We start from the raw sequence: 8,211 nt of genomic DNA, 5'->3' as shown, positions 1-8,211 counted from the left end.
GTGAAAGATGAGGCTGATCTTAAGGCTGTGTGCTTCGTTCCTGACGTCAGGCTTTTGGGAGTTGAGGTATCAGAGCACAAGAATATTAACATGACATACGACTCGTGGCTAATGAAATTGGAGTTAAGCCAGGGAAGATTCACAGGCACACATGCTCTTATTCTCCAGATGGCATAATCCATCCCTTAAAATCAAAAGTATTCTATTTTAGTCTCCATCTGAAAGGAACTTCAGAAACCATCTGGGTTCAACTCTGCCATTTGACTGATGGGTCCACTAGGGAGAGGTGAGATGGGTTTTGAAACAAGGCTAGAGGCTCCCTCCACTTCCTGTGTTCTAAAATTGGCCCATTTGAGGCCCCTCTGTGCCAGTAGCCCACTGAACCTGTCCAAGATCTTGTTCTTTCCATCAGAGATTTGCTCCTTTTTATATCCCTAGCATCCAACACAGGGCCTGCACATTTGCAGGCTTAAAAAAAAAGCCACACAGTCAAAACTTATCCTTCGTGTGTCTCATTTTCTCTTGGCTCTTCTCTCCCTAACATGTAAATGATCATGGGTTTTAACTCTTAAAAGTCCTTGCTATGGTGGGATTTCATGTGCTGTGCTGGTTTGGTGTGTGTAGTAGATTCCAAATAAAACTCACCTTACTCTGCTCTACCTATGCATAAGGCAGGCCCTGACTTTCTCCCAAGAGGGCCTATTTAGGCATGCTGACTAGAGAATAAATAAGGGGGAATCTCTCTGTCTTTCTCATTCCCTTCCTTTCATTTTTTAACAAAATAAAGCAGAGTCGATAAAGGAAGAGGCTCAAGAAGCAGCTGCTTCTAGCTATATGCCCTCACTCCCTGCCCGGCCTCACTGGTTCCCAGATAAATCTCATGCAGTCAGTGTCCTGCTTGATGGTACATGCCAGCCTAAGCTCTTGGCACCAGGTCCAGTATCACCCTGACATGAAAGTGAGAGGGACTTATCTGATCTCCCTTGGCCCTTGTTGGGACTTGTATTGCTTACAATAAATCACATGCTTTCTTGCACAGATTGCACCGTATGAAACCCCTGCAGGCAGTAAAGCTTAAATAAAGCTCAAATCCCAGTTAGGCAAGTACAGCCACCACTAAATACCTGCCTGGCAGAAAGATCACCCAGCTCTAGTCTATGGCCACTACTGCAAGAAATACTTGAAATAAAATATTTTGGGCGACTTCCAGGAAGATGGCCGAATAGAGTAGATCAAGTTCAGCCCTGCTCCATGGAAAACTTACAAGAAGGATGAAAGGGTGACTGAGATGGCAATTTAAGAGTGCAATTGACCTGGGAGAGCTTTCTGCACCACATAGGGTGGCCCTGGTTGCGGAAGCTGCAGGCCTGAGAAAAGGAAAGCTGGACCCTGGAACGGAGGTGTGAAGCCCATGGGAAGCTGGGGACTAAGAATTAAGCCAGGCTGCGTTCCCTTAAGGTACTACCCTCACCAGCTCAGCCCCATGACCTGCAACTCACCCCACACCCCATGCACCTGAACCCTGTCACTTGCCCACACTCCTTGCACTCCAAGCACCCCCACCCCACCAAACCCCAGCACGCTTACCCGCCCCACACCCCCACCCCAAGTGTAGTCCAAGCCACCATTCCTGCACCCCTCCCGAGCACTACCTCCCTCTCCCTGTTCCTGCACGCTCTCACCAGCACATAAAGGCTACCGGCACTAACCTCCACACCCAGGCTACCCCAGGACCCCGCCCATAGTGTCAAATAGCCTCATCCTGCCTGTCCTGAGCTCTGCACATCAGTTTATGGCACTTATAGACCTGCGCATGCACATGGGCCCCCAATCATGTCCTTCAGCTCTGGGAACATCAGTTTACGGCAGTCCTAGACCCACGCATACGCACGACCCTCAGTCACGCTTCCCAGCTCTGACAAAGTGCTGACCTGCTCTGCTGGGTCACATCTGCCCCCAACACATGATGGCATAACACAGACCTGCTGGGCCACAGCTCTAGGCATACACACAAAGGGCCCCGTGCCCCAGACCAGCACACACCAGGGTTATGCCCCCTAGACCAGTGCATCCACATAGCTACATCCTCCCTGGCTGCTGGGCATCCACATTCAGAAGAATCAGTGTAACACCCCTAACTGTGCCTATACCAGTGCTTAAACAAATCACCATAGTGTTGTGCCCTGTCCCATACCCTGCTCCCTGCAGCACATCCACCCCCAAACACAAGGCCTGAGACTACTGAAAGAAATGCAATGAAAACAACAGATGATCATTAAGCACATCACAATGCAGACAGATATAGCCCTGCCTGATGATCAAATTAAAACATCGGAGGAGGCACAGACACTGGAAAACTAATGAAAGATGTTCATATAACTCTAATAAAATAAGTGGGGTAGCAAATGACATAAAGGAGATCAAGGAGACAGCAGAAGAGCATAAAGAGGAATTTGAAAGAATAAATAGAAAAATAGCAGATATCATAGAGATTAAAGACTCTGTGGACCAAATAGAAAACATACTAGAGGCACACAACACCAGATTTGAAGAGATAGAAGAAAGAATAAGTGATATGAGGGCAGGATAGCTGATTTCAAAGACTCAAAAGAGCAGATGGAAAAATTTGGATTGGATTTCAGGGAAATGATAACAGAACAAAGCACACAAATATAAGAATTATTGGTGTCCCAGAAGAAGAGAGGAGTAAAGGGCTGGGAAGAGTAGTAGAGGATATAATGGGGGAAAACTTCCCAACCCTTATAAGGGACATAAATATACAAGTCAAAGAAGCTCAATAAACTCCAAATAGAATAAATCCAAATAGGCCTTCCCCAAGATATATACTAATTTGTCTGTCAATTTTTGAAGAGAAGCAGAAAATTCTGAAAGTGGTAGAAGAAAAACAATCTACTACATACAAAGGAAACCAGATAAGACTGAGTTCAGACCACTCAACTAGCACCATGGAGGTGAGAAGGCAGTGGTATGATATATTTAAGATCCTGAAAGAGAAAGACTTCCAGGCAAGAATTCTATACCCAGCCAAATTGTCCTTCAAAACTGAGGGAGAGATTAAAGTTTTCACAGACAAACAAGTCCTGAAAGAATCTGTCAATAAGAAACCAGCCTTACAAGAAATACTAAAGGGAATTCTGCTGGCTGAAAAAAAAAGACAGGAGAGGGAGGTCTGGAGGAGGGCACAGAATTGAAGAGTATCAGTAAGGGTAACATAAAGGATAAAAAGAGAAAGAGGGAAAATAATATATAGGTCTGACAAATAAAATGAAAAAGATAAGATGGTGGATTCAAGAAATGCCTTTTCAGTAATAAATTTGAATGTTAATGGACTAAACTTACCAATTAAAAGACAGAGATTGACAGAATGGATTAAGAAATATAATCCAGCTATATGCTACTTACAAGAGACTCATCTTAGACACAAGGATAAAAATAGATTAAAAATGAAACGATGGTAAAAGATTTTCCACACAAGTTGCAACCAAAAGAAAGCAGGAGTAGCTATACTAATATTGGACAAAATAGACTTTAAATGCAAAGACATCGTAAGAGACAAAGAAGGATACTATATGCTAATTAAAGGGACAATTCACCAGGAAGATGTAACAATCATAAATGTTTATGCTCCCAATCAAGGAGCTCCAAAGTACATGAGACAGACATTGACAAAACTGAATCCTTGTGTTTTAGGGTTCAATGACCTATATATGTCAGTAGGTCTAATTCATTTATCAAGTTATTTAACTTCTCTGTTTCCTTGTTGATATTCTGTCTGGTTGTTATATCTATGGAGGAGAGTGGTGTATTGAAGTCTCCTACTACTATTGTTGAAACATCTATCTCTCCCTTCAGTTTTGTCAATGACTGGGACAGAACAGTCTCTTCAATAAATGGTGCCTAGAGAACTGGATATCCACATGCAAAAGAATGAAAGAGGATCCATATCTCACACCCTACACAAAAATTAACTCAAAACAGATCAAAGGCCTAAACATTAGAGCTAAGACCATAAAACTTTTAGAAGAAAATGTAGGGAAATATCTTATAAATCTTATAATAGGAGGTGGTTTCCTAGACCTTACACCCAAAGCATAAGCATTGAAGAAGGAAATAAATAAATGGGAACTCCACAAAATTAAACACTTTTGTGCATTAAAGAACTTCGTCAAGAAAGTAAAAAGACAGCCAACACAATATTTGGAAACAATATATCAGATAAAGATCTAGTATTCAGAATATATAAAGAGATTGTTCAACTCAACAACAAAAAGACAGACAACCCAATTACAAAATGGGCAAAAGACTTGAACAGACATTTCTCAGAAGAGGAAATACAAATCGCCAAACGGCACATGAAAAGATGCTCAATTGCCCAGGCTATTAGGGAAATGCAAATCAAAACCACAATGAGATATCATCTCACACCCACCAGAATGGCCATTATCAATAAAACAGAAAATGACAAGTGCTGGAGAGGATGTGGAGAAAAAGGCATACTTATCCACTCTTGATGGGAATGTCAAATGGTACAGCCACTGTGGAAGGCAGTTTGGTGATTCCTCAGGAAGCTAAGTGTAGAACTGCCATATGACCTGGCAATACCATTGCTAGGTATCTACTCAGAGGACATGAAGACAAGGACACAAGCGGACATTTGCACACCAATGTCTATAGCAGCATTATTTACAATTGCCAAAAGATGGAAACAGCCCAAATGTTCATCAACAGATGAGTGGCCAAACAAGCTGTGGTATATATGTACAATGGAATATTATGCAGCTGTAAAACAGAATAAAGTTATGAAGTATGTAACAACATGGACGGACCTTAACGACATTATGCTTAGTGAGATTAGCCAGAAACAAAAAGACAAATACTGTATGGTCTCATTGATATGAACTAACATTAATGAATGAACTTGGATAATTTCAGTTAAGAAAAGAGGTCCTCAGGAGATAGAAATAGAGTAGATATTGGGTAACTAGAACTGAAGGGATATAGATCATGCAATGAGACTGATTACAAAAATTCAGAAACTGATAGCACAATACTACCTAACTGTACTACAATAATGTTAGAACACTGAATGAAGCTGAATGTGAGAATGATAGAGGGAGGAGGCCTGGGGGCACAAATGAAATCAGAAGGAAAGATATACAATAAAGACTGAGATGGTATAATCTAGGAATGCCTAGAGTGTATAATGACAGTGACTAAATGTACAAATTTAAAAATGTTTTGCATGAGGAAGAACAAAGGAATGTCAATAATGCAGGGTATTGAAAATAGATGGTAATATTTAAAAATTTTAATGTAAGTGTGAGACTAAAGCAAAAAATATTTATTTGGTACAGAATTTATATTTTGACTAGTGCATTTCCTAATATAACTTAGGTGGACAGCTTAATTGAACACCAAAAGTTCATGGAACCTTAAGTAAGGCATGAGATTTTGTAGGTTTGTCCACAGTGATGCCTCGATAAATCCCAGAATGATATGAACAGTGAATAAAAAGTATTTGCAAAGTCCCCTTGGGGGAATGGCGAGAAAGGGGGAAAATTCAACTTCCCCAAGTGTAGAATTCTTGATATTCTCACAAACAGTGGGGACAACCAAAGCAATAGGCTGAGTCCCCAATCTTAGGATCTGTTCATATGAAACTTAACCCCGCAAAGGATAGGCTAAGCCTACTTAAAATTAGGCCTAAGAGTCACCCCCAAGAAAACCTCTTATATTGCTCAGATGTGGCCTCTCTCTCTCAGCCAACATGACAAGCAAACTCACTGCCCTCCCCCTCTCTACGTGGGACATGACTCCCAGGGGTGTGGACCTTCCTGGCAATGTGGAACAGAAATCCTAGAATGAGCTGGGACTCAGCATCAAAGGATTGAGAAAACCTTCTCGAACAAAAGGAGGAAGAGAGAAATGAGATAAAATAAAGTGTCAATGGCTGAGAGATTCCAAATAGAGTCGAGAGGTTATCCTGGAGGTTATTCTTCCTAGTTAAATAGATACTACCATTTTAGTTAAGGTGTAACGGAGAGGCTGGAGGGAACTGCCTGAAAATGTAGAGCTGTGTTCCAGTAGCCATGTTTCTTGAAGATGTTTGTATAATGACATAGCTTTCACAATGTGACTGTGTGATTGTGAGACCCTTGTGTCTGATGCTTCTTTTATCTACCTTATGGAAAGATGAGTAAAACATATGGATTAAAAATAAATAAATAATAAGGGGAACAAATGTTAAAATAAATTTAGTAGATTGAAATGCTAGTGATCAATGAAAGGGAGGGGTAAGGGGCATGGTATGTATGAATATTTTTTCTGTTTTCTTTTTATTTCTTTTTCTAAATTGATGCAAATGTTCTAATAAATGATCATGATGATGAATATACAACTATGTGCTGAAAAAAGAATGTTCATATTGTATGTTGATTGGTTTTATTAATAAAAATTTTAAAAAAAGGTAACTACCTCAATATGATATAAAGGGAATATATGAAAAACTGATAGCTACCATCATACTAAATGGAGAGAGAAGCTTTCCCCCTAAGGTCAGGAATGAGACAAGGATGCCCACTGTCACCACTATTGTTCAACATTGTGCTAGAAGTTTTAGCTAGAGCAATCAGGCGGGACAAAGAAATAAAAAACATTCAAATTGGAAAGGAAGAAGTAAAATTTTCATTATTTGCAGATGACATGATACTATACTTGGAAGATCCTGAGAAATCTACAGCAAAGTTGCTAGAGCTAATAAACAAATCAGCAAGTTGGCAAGATATAACTCATGTGTGTATGGTAGTCCATGACTAACTCTGGGATCTGTTCTATAACCACTTGTTGAAGAGTGCTTTGAAAACTACTGCTTTTTTATATCTTTGCTTTGTATGTATGTTAAATTATACAATAAAAAAATTAATATGTATGTATTCCTTCTAGATTCCAACATTCTGGAGCAGCTAGAAGGAGAAATCTGAGATGATGGCATGGTGGTCCATGACAAATTCTGGGATCTGTCCTCTGACTACTTGTTGAAGAATGCTTTAAAAATGATTGCTTTTTCTTTCTTTGCTTTGTATGTTATGTTAAATTATACAATTAAAAAAGTTAAAAACATATTTTGGCATCTTTATTAAACCTCTGTGGTAGTTAGATTCAGGTGTCAACTTGGCCAGGTGAAGGTGCCTAGTTCTATTGCTGTGGACATGAGCCAATGGCATGTGAACCTCATCTGTTGGTTACATCTGCAGTAGGCTAGGAGGCTGCCTGCTGTAATGAATGATGTTTGATTTAATTGGCTGGTGCTTAACTGAGATTGTTCAATGCAGTACAGCCAAAGCAGCTCAGCATACCTCACTTCAGCACTCGCAGCTCAGCCCAAGTCTTCGGAGATGCAGAAAGGAATCACACTGGGGGAAGCTGTTGGAACCCAGAGGCCTGGAAAGAAGGCCTGTGCCTTCCCACATAAGAAAGAACCTCAGTTGCAAGTTAGCTGCCTTTCCTCTGAAGAACTATATGTTGACTAAATAAATCCCTTTTATTGAAAGCCAACCCGTCTTTGGTGTGTTGCATGCCAGCAGCTAATAAACTAGAACAACCTCCTTTTGGTTGAGAACCTCATAATCTCTCTTTCTCCTGCTTTATTTTAGCTGCTCCCCACCTCCAGGTTCACTCACCCTCCCCAATTTGCCCCAAGTGGTAAATCACCCCCACTCTAAATCTTTCAAAGTTAACAAAGGCCTACAGGAGAAAGTTCAGTTTTAAACTTCCTAGCAGGGCACACAGACTCCTTCACATCCGTCTTCTGCCTGTCTCTCCACAGTCTCCCATTTACCCCCTTTGCACATGCAGCCACTCAGCATTTCTCACTATTTTTTTAATCACCCCCCATGTTCTTCCCACCTCCTCATCTTTGTAGCCCTTTTGCCTGGGATGCTTTTCCTAGATATCTCCATCTTCTGAATCTCTGCTCATCTTTCAAGATCCAACTCAAAGGTCACTCCTATGAAGGCTCCCCACTTCCCCTGGAGCTTTCTCCCTCAGAGCACACATTTGGCTTGATTGACTACAACTTTCCTTGAAAGCTAGGACCCTGTCTATTCCTAAATGTTCAAGACTTTAACATTGGTGAAGTCCCTGGGGTAGGATTTAAAAGGGACCTACACTATAACCTCAATGCTCTACCCA

General features: G+C 40.9%; 1 protein-coding gene across 1 annotated transcript in view; it reads right to left on the bottom strand.

Moving 5' to 3' along the window:
* Window positions 1-8,211, bottom strand: part of EML6 (EMAP like 6) — a 300,506-nt gene that overhangs the window by 59,735 nt on the left and 232,560 nt on the right. The window lies entirely within an intron of this gene.

Source organism: Tamandua tetradactyla, chromosome 17, assembly GCF_023851605.1.
Source record: "Tamandua tetradactyla isolate mTamTet1 chromosome 17, mTamTet1.pri, whole genome shotgun sequence".
Lineage (NCBI taxonomy): Eukaryota > Metazoa > Chordata > Mammalia > Pilosa > Myrmecophagidae > Tamandua > Tamandua tetradactyla.
Note: the sequence above shows the minus strand (reverse complement) of the source record. Positions and strands in the feature narration are given on the sequence as shown.